The following is a 13,111-nucleotide window of genomic DNA, read 5'->3' as shown; positions in this document are numbered from 1 at the left end:
TGGGTGCGGCTTATATACCAGTGAGCTCTATAGTCCGGAAAATTGGATAGCTAGCTTCCGCAGCTAGTGGGTCCATGACAATGACCTCTATTTTGTTAAATCTGCCGTTTTACTGCCGTTTGGAAACAATAAAGGTATGTAAATAAACATTTACAAAATATTTCTGTGTAAATAACTAATTTCAGAATGTATATATCTGCGATTTATAGTCCGGTGCGGATAATATATGGAAAAATACTTCCCCCCCCTAAAATTTAGTGGGTGCGGCTTATATACCGGTGTGCTCTATAGTCCGGAAAATTGGAGTGATAGCTTCCGCAGCTAGTGGGTCCATGAACATGATCTCTTTTTTGTTCAATCCCCCGTTTTACTGCCGTTTGGAAACAATAAAGGTATGTAAATAAACATTTACAAAATATTTCTGTGTAAATAACTAATTTCAAAATGTATATATCTGCAATTTATAGTCCGGTGCGGCTAATTTATGTAAAAAATATGTTTTCCCCCCAAATTTAGTGAGTGCGCCTTATATACAGTGCTCTCTAAAGTACGGAAAATTGGAGAGCTAGCTTCCGCAGCTTGTGGGTCCATGACCATGACCTCTGTTTTGTTTAATCCGCCATTTTACTGCCGTTTGGAAACAATAAAGGTATGTAAATAAACATTTACAAAATATTTCTGTGTAAATAACTAATTTCAGAATGTATATATCTGCGATTTATAGTCCAGTGCGACTAATTTATGGAAAAATATTCCCCCCCCCCAAAAAAAATAAATAGTGGGTGCGGCTTATATACGGTGCGCTCTAAAGTACGGAAAATTGGAGAGCTAGCTTCCGCAGCTAGTGGGTCCATGACCATGACCTCTGTTTTGTTTAATCCGCCGTTTTACTGCCGTTTGGAAACAATAAAGGTACGTGAATAAACATTTACAAAATACTTCTGTGTAAATAACTAATTTCACAACGTATATACTGTATCTGTGACTTATAGTCCGGTGCGGCTAATATATGGAAACATATTTTTCCCCCTAAAATTTAGTGGGTGCGGCTTATATACCGGAAAATAGTCCGTAAAATTGGAGAGCTAGCTTCCGCAGCTAGTGGGTCCATGACAATGACCTCTATTTTGTTTAATCCGCCGTTTTACTGCCGTTTGGAAACAATTAAGTTATGTAAATAAACATTTACAAAATGTTTATGTGTAAATAACTACTTTCAGAATGTATATATCTGCGACTTATAGTCCGGTGCGGATAATATATGGAAAAATACTTCCCCCCCAATATTTAGTGGGTGCGGCTTATATACCGGTGTGCTCTATAGTCCGGAAAATTGGAGTGATAGCTTCCGCAGCTAGTGGGTCCATGACCATGACCTCTGTTTTGTTTAATCCCCTGTTTTACTGCCATTTGGAAACAATTAAGGTATGTAAATAAACATTTACAAAATATTTCTGTGTAAATAACTAATTTCAAAATGTATCTATTGGCAATTTATAGTCCGGTGCGGCTAATTTATGGAAAAAATATTTTCCCCCCCCAAATTTAGTGGGTGCGGCTTATAAACCGGTGTGCTCTATAGTTCGTAAAATTGGAGAGATAGCTTCTGCAGCTATGACCATGACCTCTGTTTTGTTTAATCCGCCATTTTACTGCCGTTTGTAAACAATAAAGGTATGTAAATAAACATTTACAAAATATTTCTGTGTAAATAACTACATTCAGAATGTATATATCTGCGACTTACAGTCCGGTGCGGCTAATATATGGAACAATATTTTTCCCCCTAAAATTTTGTGGGTGCGGCTTGTATACCGGTGTGCTTTATAGTCCGGAAAATTGGAGAGCTAGCTTCGGCAGCTAGTGGGTCCATGACCATGACCTCTGTTTTGTTTAATCCGCCATTTTACTGCCGTTTGGAAACAAAAAAGGTATGTAAATAAACATTTACAAAATATTTCTGTGTAAATAACTAATTTCACAACGTATATATCTGCGACTTATAGTCCGGTGCGGCTAATATATGGAAAAAATATTTCCCCCTAAAATTTAGTGGGTGCGGCTTATATACCGGAAAATAGTCCGGAAAATTGGAGAGCTAGCTTCGGCAGCTAGTGGGTCCATGACCATGACCTCTGTTTTGTTTAATCCGCCATTTTACTGCCGTTTGGAAACAAAAAAGGTATGTAAATAAACATTTACAAAATATTTCTGTGTAAATAACTAATTTCACAACGTATATATCTGCGACTTATAGTCCGGTGCGGCTAATATATGGAAAAAATATTTCCCCCCCTAAAATTTAGTGGGTGCGGCTTATACACCGGTGAGCTCTATAGTCCGGAAAATTGGAGAGCTAGCTTCGCAGCTAGTGGGTCCATGACCATGACCTCTGTTTTGTTTAATCTGCCGTTTTACTGCCGTTTGGAAACAATTAAGGTATGTAAATAAACATTCATAAAATATTTTTGTGTAAATAACTAATTTCACAATATATAGGGAAACATATATATGAAAATATATATGGAAACATATTTTTGTATTCTAATATTTAGTAGGTGCGGCTTATATAGTCCGGAAAATACGGTATATTATATTTATATTCAAGTACCTGACTGGTGGTTTTAGTTTCATGTTTTCCTTGCGGTTATTTGGTAGAAACTGTGATTCTGTCCCAGTCATTCAGCATTTTCCCTCCACTGCACATTTGAAGCGTGTCCAAATGTCAACACTTGTTTTTCCTACTCTGCCCCGTGGTATCCATCATGCACTTACCACGTCAAACGTGTCGTCTCGGCGGAGCTTTGCAGACGTGGGCTGCAAGTGGCTGCACGGCACCAGCAGGAAGACAATCCAAACCGACAGGAAGCGGAAGACTGCAGGCCTCATCATCATTTCAAAAGTTTGAATATGTTGTGTTTTGGGGAGGGGGATTTTAATTAAAAATTTATCTTTTAATAATTTTTGTCAGTTAGTCTTTTACACGGGAAGTTTTTGAGTGCTTGCCTGCTGGTGCAATGTTTTTTTCAAAACAACGAATATTCCTGCAATGATTTCATGGAATCGTAGCTAAAACTGTCACATAAAATTAGCTGCCTCCATTTAAATTTGAATAATAAAAATAAGATGACAGGAACATTGTTTGAGTTTTTCTGTTTTTAATGTAATGCAGCAAGCGACTCCAATTTGACCCGTGAGACGGCACAAGTTCAACAAGTCGTCTGGACATAATCAATTTAGATATCTGGAGATTTTATAGTTGCTTATTTATCACTGTCGTGAGTGACTCAGGCCAGTGATTTACTGAAGGCTACACGCACAGCATTAACTGATACGACCCAATCCAAACAACCTTCCCTAGTCATGGCACAGGAAAAAAAAAATCACCCAGCACAATAAGTTAACAAACATGCACACTAAACTTTGTCGATATTGTAAAAAAAAAACAGCCAACCACCAAAAATAATCAAAATTACACCTATTTAAATCCATTGCAATGCATGATGGGAGAAACATGCAACGACACTCTCTCCACACATATCCATGTTTGGCACATTTTAGCTGCTTGATATTTCTGACTGATTATGAAACTTGAAGGATGCCGTTATGAAGGTAAACAAGGTAGGAGTCAAACTTTCACATACTCTTAATATCAAAGTATATCCATCCATCCATCCATTTTCTACCGCTTGTCCCTTAGTAATTATTAATTATAGATCCATTAGATTATTATATACACACACACACACACACACACACACACACACATATATATATATATATATATATATATATATATATATATATATATATATATATATATATATATATATATATATATATATATATATATATATATATATATATATATATATATATATATATGTGTGTGTGGGAAACAAAATCACAAGACTATTTCATCTTTACAGGCCTGTTTCATGAGGGGTTTCCTCAATCATCAGTCTCCTGATGATTGAGGAAACCCCTCATGAAACAGGCCTGTAGAGATGAAATAGTCTTGTGATTTTTTCCCCACACATACATATTACGCTCTACCACGGTATCGAGCACTATTTTTTTGGATAATCTAATTAAGACATACATATATATATATATATATATATATATATATATATATATATATATATATATATATATATATATATATATATATATCCTACACATACTGTATATATGTGTATATATATATATATATATATATGTGTATATATATATATATATATATATATATATATATATATATATATATATATATATATATATATATATATATATATATATATATATATATATTTATATATACACATATACTGTATATGTGTAGGATATGTATATATATAGATAGATAGAATATATATACATATATATATATATTTCAGCCAAATGTTTTTAGCCCAATGTGGCCCCTCCAGTCAAAAAGTTTGGACACCCCAGATCTAACGCAAAGGGTTTGGGATAGTTTTTTGCTTGTGATGTGCGATACCACGGATTTTCTTTCCAGTCTGATACCGGGTAAAATTCAGGCTGGTATCGGCAATATCGATCTGATACTGATATTTTGTGCACATATATCTTATGTCCATCCATCCATTTGTCTACTGCTTGTCCCATTCGGGGTGTCTCCTAAAATCCAAAAAGTTGTGTGTTTGCAAAATGTAACCATCCCAAAAAAACAACAGTAGAAATGTAAGAAAGAGAGAAAACAATCAGAATGCAAGCTGAAAATAATGAATTAACTTAAAGATTCATAACAATATCTTTAGTCACCTGTAACACAAGGTTTTGTCTTAAAAATATATAATTGTTTTTACCTTTTATTTTTTTTTAAATAACAAAAATATCAAAATTGCCCCTCCATACTTGACTTGCAACCCTTGGACTCCCCTGATCTAAAATATTAGCTTTCAAAATAAAAATTAAATATACTTAAAAAAATAAACATTTTGTTAGTTAATTAAAAAATGAAATACTAACTTATTAAATGAATCATTTGAAAAGTTACAACAATTTGAAACACTGAAATGTGCTACCGAACATTACTAGTTCCATAAACAATCAAATTATTATTATATGTATTAATTTATTACATGTAAAAAAAACAACAGTAAAAATTTTGGAAAAAATGGCAAAAAAATTGGTATGTAATTAGAAAAGCTGAATTGTTTTAATAATTACATATAATATACTTAGTCACCTATAAAATGTATTTAGACATATTTAAAAATAAAGCCTGTGGCATCCTGAAGAGACTTTGACCTCTATTAGAGAACACACGAAGGACGTATAAAATGCAGTCATAAAAAGCAAATATAACATTTTGGCGATTTTATAGGATCAGATCCTTTTACATGTTCAAGGACACCGTCTTGATCCTTGATGATGGTCGCGGAGGTTGAGCAGCTTGCACTGGGCATGTAGCCAATGTTCATTCTTCACTTTCCGAGCACTTTTACCATGTCGGGTCTCACCTCCATGATGGCGGGGTTTTTTTTAGATTGTATTTTTTTACTCATCTTTTTCCCCAGCGTTTACCTTTTTCCCATCTTTTACGGGGCGCCTTAAAATGGCGACCCATCAGCGTTTCTGTTCTGTAACCCTGACTGTTTGTCTAATCTTGAACGGGTTTGTGCTGAAAACAAAGTTTCGTTGTACTTTTGCAATGACAATAAAAGACAATCGTCTATCTATCTATCTATCTATCTATCTATCTATCTATCTATCTATCTATCTATCTATCTATCTATCTATCTATCTATCTATCTATCTATCTATCTATCTATCCATCTATCCATCTATCCATCTATCTATCTATCTATTTAATAGTAAAATTATGGCGACTGAGCTACCAGTTTTTACCGTATAAATAACGTTTGTACTGTTATCACTTGACTATAATTTGGAGTTAAAAACACTATTCTTACAGTAAAATTCTGGTGACTGAGCTATTAATTTTTACCATATAAAACATAGTGGTACTGTTGTCGTTTGACACTAATTTAGAGTTAAAAACACTATTTTTACAGTAAAATTCTGGCGACTGAGCTACCAGTTTTTACTGTATAAATAACTGGTACTGTTATCACTTGACAATAATAACACTATTTTACAGTAAAATTCTGACAACCGAGCTACCAGTTTTTACTCCATAAAGAACTCTGGTGCTGTTATCACTTGGCAATAATTTGGAGTAAAAAACACTATTTTACAGTATATTTTTAGCAACTGAGCTACCAGTTTTTACCGTGTGAATAACGCTGGTGATGTAATCACTTGACAATAATTTGGAGTTGAAGACACTGTTTTACAGTAAAATTCTGGTGACAGAGCTACCAGCTTTTCCTCTAAAAATAACTCTGGTACTGTTATCACTTGATAATAATTTGGAGTCAAAATCTGTACATTATAGTAAAATTCTGGCAACTGAGCTGCCAGTTTTTACCGGAAAAATAACTGTGGTAGTTATCACTTGACAATAATTTGGAGTTAAAACACTATTTTACAGTAACATTCTGGTGACTGAGCTACCAGTTTTTACTCCATAAACAACTGTGGTACTGTTATCACTTGACAATAATTTGGAGTTTAAAACACTATTGTACAGTAAAATTCTGGTGACTGGACTACCAGTTTTTACCGTATAAATAATTCTGGTACTGTTATCACTTGACAATAAACTGAAGTTGAAAACACTATTTTTACAGTAAAATTCTGGCGACTGAGCCACCAGTTTTTACTGTATAAATAATTCTGGTACTGTTATCACTTGACAATAATTTGGAGTCAAAATCTGTACATTACAGTAAAATTCTGGAGACTAAGCTACCAGTTTTTTACTGTATAGATAACAGTGGTATTGTTACCACTTGACGATTTGGAATTAAACACACTATTTCACAGTAAAATTCCGGCGACTGACCTACCAGTTTTTACCGTATAAATAACACTGGTACTGTTATCACTTGACAATAATTTGGAGTTAAAAACACTATTTTTACAGTAAAATTCCGGCGACTGAGCTACCAGTTTTTACCATATAAGTAACTGTGGTACTGTTATCGCTTTTACAATAATTTGGAGTTAAAAACACTATTTTACAGTACAATTCTGGTGACTGAGCTACCAGTTTTTACTCCATAAACAACTCTGGTACTGTTATCACTTGACAATAATTTGGAGTTAAAAACACTATTTTTACAGTAAAATTCTGGCAACTGAGCTACCAGTTTTTACCGTATAAATAACTCTGGTACTGTTATCACTTGACAATAATTTGGAGTTAAAAACACTATTTTTACAGTAAAATTCTGGCAACTGAGCTACCAGTTTTTACCGTATAAATAACTCTGGTACTGTTATCACTTGACAATAATTTTGAGTTAAACACGCTATTTTTAAGTAATATTCTGGCAAGTGAGCTACCAGTTTTTACTCTATAAATAACTCTGGTACTGTTATCACTTGACAATAATTTGGAGTTTAAAACACTATTGTGCAGTAAAATTCTGGTGACTGCACTACCAGTTTTTACTGTATAAATAATTCTGGTACTGTTATCACTTGACAATAATTTGGAGTCAAAATCTGTACATTACAGTAAAATTCTGGCGACTGAGCTACCAGTTTTTACTGTATAGATAACGGTGGTATTGTTACCACTTGACAATTCGGAATTAAACACACTATTTCACAGTAAAATTCCGGCGACTGACTTACCAGTTTTTACCGTATAAATAACACTGGTACTGTTATCACTTGACAATAATTTGGAGTTAAAAACACTATTTTGCAATACTATTCTGGCAACTGAGCTACCAGATTTGACCACATAAATAATGCTGGTTGTCAAGGCGAGGGCCGGCTTACAGAGGTTCGTTCTCCCGAAATGCAAGACTGATGGCTCCGGACGAAGGCGTGAAGGTAGGATTACATTTATTTAGTATAAATCACCCAACTACCAAAATACAAGCAGTCCACAGCATACAGCAAACACCAAAAAGGCAAGCGTGCCTAACAAACGTAAAGCTTAGACTTAGCATAGGCTATGACTTGGGAAAAAAACTTACTTGGCAAAGGTGTGACGCAAACAATGAAGCCAGAACGAGTGATCAACAAAGGCAGGCTTAAATAATAAGTTCGTGATTAGCGACAGGTGTGATCCGAACAAATGAGGCAGGTGAAACTAATTAGTCGCCATGGTGACAAAACGAACAAGGAAGCGCAAACAGGAACTATGGAGTCCAAAACTAACAGAACATAACTAAACAAAACATGATCCGGACCAGGGATCATGACACTGGTACTGTAATAACTTGGCAATAATTTGGAGTTGAAAGCATTATTTTACAGTAAAATTCTGGTGACAGAGCTCCCAGTTTTTATTCTAAAAATAACTCTGGTGCTGTTATCACTTGACAATAGTATGGAGTTAAAAACACTATTTTACAGTAAAATTCTGGCGACTGAGCTACCAGTTTTTACCGTGTACATAACACTGGTACTGTTATCACTTGACAATAATTTGGAGTTAAAAACACTATTTTACAGTAAAATTCTGGCGACTGAGCTACCAATTTTTACCTTATATATAACACTAGTACAGTTATCACTTGACAATAATTTGGAGTTAAAAACACTATTTTACAGTACAATTCCGGCGACTGAGCTACCAGTTTTTCCTGTATGAATAAATGTGTTAATGTTATCACTTGACAATAATTTGGAGTTGAAAACACTATTTTACAGTAAAAGTTTTGGCGACTGAGCTACCAGTTTTTACCGTATAAATAATTCTGGTGCTGTTATCACTTGAAAATAATTTGGAGTTAAAAACACTATTTTAAAGTAAAATTCTGGGAACTTAGCTGCCAGTTTTTTACAGTATAAAAAACTCTGGTGCTGTTATCACTTGACAATAGTATGGAGTTAAAACACTATTTTACAGTAAAATTCTGGCGAGTGAGCTACCAGTTTTTACCGTGTACATAACACTGGTACAGTTATCACTTGACAATAATTTGGAGTTAAAAACACTATTTTACAGTACAATTCCGGCGACTGAGCTACCGGTTTTTCCTGTATGAATAAATGTGTTAATGTTATCACTTGACAATAATTTGGAGTTGAAAACACTATTTTACAGTAAACATTTTGGCGACTGAGCTACCAGTTTTCACCGTATAAATAATTCTGGTGCTGTTATCACTTGACAATAATTTGGAGTTAAAAACACTATTTTACAGTAAAATTCTGGCGACTGAGCTACCAATTTTTACCTTATATATAACACTAGTACAGTTATCACTTGACAATAATTTGGAGTTAAAAACACTATTTTACAGTACAATTCCGGCGACTGAGCTACCAGTTTTTCCTGTATGAATAAATGTGTTAATGTTATCACTTGACAATAATTTGGAGTTGAAAACACTATTTTACAGTAAAAGTTTTGGCGACTGAGCTACCAGTTTTTACCGTATAAATAATTCTGGTGCTGTTATCACTTGAAAATAATTTGGAGTTAAAAACACTATTTTAAAGTAAAATTCTGGGAACTTAGCTGCCAGTTTTTTACAGTATAAAAAACTCTGGTGCTGTTATCACTTGACAATAGTATGGAGTTAAAACACTATTTTACAGTAAAATTCTGGCGAGTGAGCTACCAGTTTTTACCGTGTACATAACACTGGTACAGTTATCACTTGACAATAATTTGGAGTTAAAAACACTATTTTACAGTACAATTCCGGCGACTGAGCTACCGGTTTTTCCTGTATGAATAAATGTGTTAATGTTATCACTTGACAATAATTTGGAGTTGAAAACACTATTTTACAGTAAACATTTTGGCGACTGAGCTACCAGTTTTCACCGTATAAATAATTCTGGTGCTGTTATCACTTGACAATAATTTGGAGTTAAAAACACTATTTTAAAGTAAAATTCTGGGAACTTAGCTGCCAGTTTTTTACAGTATAAAAAACTCTGGTGCTGTTATCACTTTACAATAGTATGGAGTTAAAACCCTATTTTACAGAAAAATTCTGGTGACTGAGCTTCCAGTTTTTACCGTATAAATAATTCTGGTACTGTTATCACTTGACAATAATTTGGAGTTAAAAACACTATTTTTACAGTAAAATTCTGGCGATTGAGCTACCTGTTTTTACCGTATAAATAACTCTGGTACTGTTATCACTTGACAAAAATTTGGAGTTAAAACACTATTTTTCAGTCAAATTCTGGTGACGGAGCTACCGGTTTTTACTCCATAAACAACTCTGGTATTGTTATCACTTGACAATAATTTGGAGTTACAAACACTAGTTTACAGTTAAATTATGATGATTGAGCTACTAATTTTTACTGTATGAATAATGGTGGTACTGTTGTCACTTGACAATAAATTTGAGTTAAAACACTATTTTTACAGTAACATTCTGGGGACTGAGCTACCAGTTTTTACTGTATAAACACATGTGATACTGTTATCACTTCACAATAACTTGGAGTTAAAAACACTATTTTACAGTAAAATTCTGGCGACTGAGCTACCAGTTTTTCCTGTATGAATAATTGTGTTATTGTTATCACTTGACCATAATTTGGAGTTGAAAACACTATTTTACAGTAAAAATTTTGGCGACTGAGCTACCAGTTTTTACCGTATAAATAATTCTGGTGCTGTTATCACTTGAAAATAATTTGGAGTTAAAAACACTATTTTAAAGTAAAATTCTGGGAACTTAGCTGCCAGTTTTTTACAGTATAAAAAACTCTGGTGCTGTTATCACTTGACAATAGTATGGAGTTAAAACACTATTTTACAGTAAAATTCTGGCGACTGAGCTACCAGTTTTTACCGTGTACATAACACTGGTACAGTTATCACTTGACAATAATTTGGAGTTAAAAACACTATTTTACAGTACAATTCCGGCGACTGAGCTACCGGTTTTTCCTGTATGAATAAATGTGTTAATGTTATCACTTGACAATAATTTGGAGTTGAAAACACTATTTTACAGTAAACATTTTGGCGACTGAGCTACCAGTTTTCACCGTATAAATAATTCTGGTGCTGTTATCACTTGACAATAATTTGGAGTTAAAAACACTATTTTAAAGTAAAATTCTGGGAACTTAGCTGCCAGTTTTTTACAGTATAAAAAACTCTGGTGCTGTTATCACTTTACAATAGTATGGAGTTAAAACCCTATTTTACAGAAAAATTCTGGTGACTGAGCTTCCAGTTTTTACCGTATAAATAATTCTGGTACTGTTATCACTTGACAATAATTTGGAGTTAAAAACACTATTTTTACAGTAAAATTCTGGCGATTGAGCTACCTGTTTTTACCGTATAAATAACTCTGGTACTGTTATCACTTGACAAAAATTTGGAGTTAAAACACTATTTTTCAGTCAAATTCTGGTGACGGAGCTACCGGTTTTTACTCCATAAACAACTCTGGTATTGTTATCACTTGACAATAATTTGGAGTTACAAACACTAGTTTACAGTTAAATTATGATGATTGAGCTACTAATTTTTACTGTATGAATAATGGTGGTACTGTTGTCACTTGACAATAAATTTGAGTTAAAACACTATTTTTACAGTAACATTCTGGGGACTGAGCTACCAGTTTTTACTGTATAAACACATGTGATACTGTTATCACTTCACAATAACTTGGAGTTAAAAACACTATTTTACAGTAAAATTCTGGCGACTGAGCTACCAGTTTTTCCTGTATGAATAATTGTGTTATTGTTATCACTTGACCATAATTTGGAGTTGAAAACACTATTTTACAGTAAAAATTTTGGCGACTGAGCTACCAGTTTTTACTCTATAAATAACTCTGGTACTGTTATCACTTGACAATAATTTGGAGTTAAACATGCTATTTTTACAGTAATATTCTGGCAAGTGAGCTACCAGTTTTTACTCTATAAATAACTCTGGTACTGTTATCACTTGACAATAATTTGGAGTTAAACACACTATTTTTACAGTAATATTCTGGCAAGTGAGCTACCAGTTTTTACCATATAAGTAACTGTGGTACTGTTATCGCTTTTACAATAATTTGGAGTTAAAAACACTATTTTTACAGTAAAATTCTGGCAACTGAGCTACCAGTTTTTACCGTATAAATAACTCTGGTACTGTTATCACTTGACAATAATTTGGAGTTAAAAACACTATTTTTACAGTAATATTCTGGCAAGTGAGCTACTAGTTTTTACCATATAAGTAACTGTGGTACTGTTATCGCTTTTACAATAATTTGGAGTTAAAAACACTATTTTTACAGTAAAATTCTGGCAACTGAGCTACCAGTTTTTACCGTATAAATAACTCTGGTACTGTTATCACTTGACAATAATTTGGAGTTAAAAACACTATTTTTACAGTAATATTCTGGCAAGTGAGCTACTAGTTTTTACCATATAAGTAACTGTGGTACTGTTATCGCTTTTACAATAATTTGGAGTTAAAAACACTATTTTACCGTACAATTCTGGTGACTGAGCTACCAGTTTTTACTCCATAAACAACTCTGGTACTGTTATCACTTGACAATAATTTGGAGTTAAAAACACTATTTTTACAGTAAAATTCTGGCAACTGAGCTACCAGTTTTTACCGTATAAATAACTCTGGTACTGTTATCACTTGACAATAATTTGGAGTTAAACATGCTATTTTTACAGTAATATTCTGGCAAGTGAGCTACCAGTTTTTACTCTATAAATAACTCTGGTACTGTTATCACTTGACAATAATTTGGAGTTAAACATGCTATTTTTACAGTAATATTCTGGCAAGTGAGCTACCAGTTTTTACTCTATAAATAACTCTGGTACTGTTATCACTTGACAATAATTTGGAGTTAAACACACTATTTTTACAGTAATATTCTGGCAAGTGAGCTACCAGTTTTTACCATATAAGTAACTGTGGTACTGTTATCGCTTTTACAATAATTTGGAGTTAAAAACACTATTTTACCGTACAATTCTGGTGACTGAGCTACCAGTTTTTACTCCATAAACAACTCTGGTACTGTTATCACTTGACAAT

The sequence above is a fragment of the Entelurus aequoreus genome, linkage group LG20 (genome assembly GCF_033978785.1).
Source record: "Entelurus aequoreus isolate RoL-2023_Sb linkage group LG20, RoL_Eaeq_v1.1, whole genome shotgun sequence".
Taxonomy (NCBI): Eukaryota; Metazoa; Chordata; class Actinopteri; order Syngnathiformes; family Syngnathidae; genus Entelurus; species Entelurus aequoreus.
Note: the sequence above shows the minus strand (reverse complement) of the source record.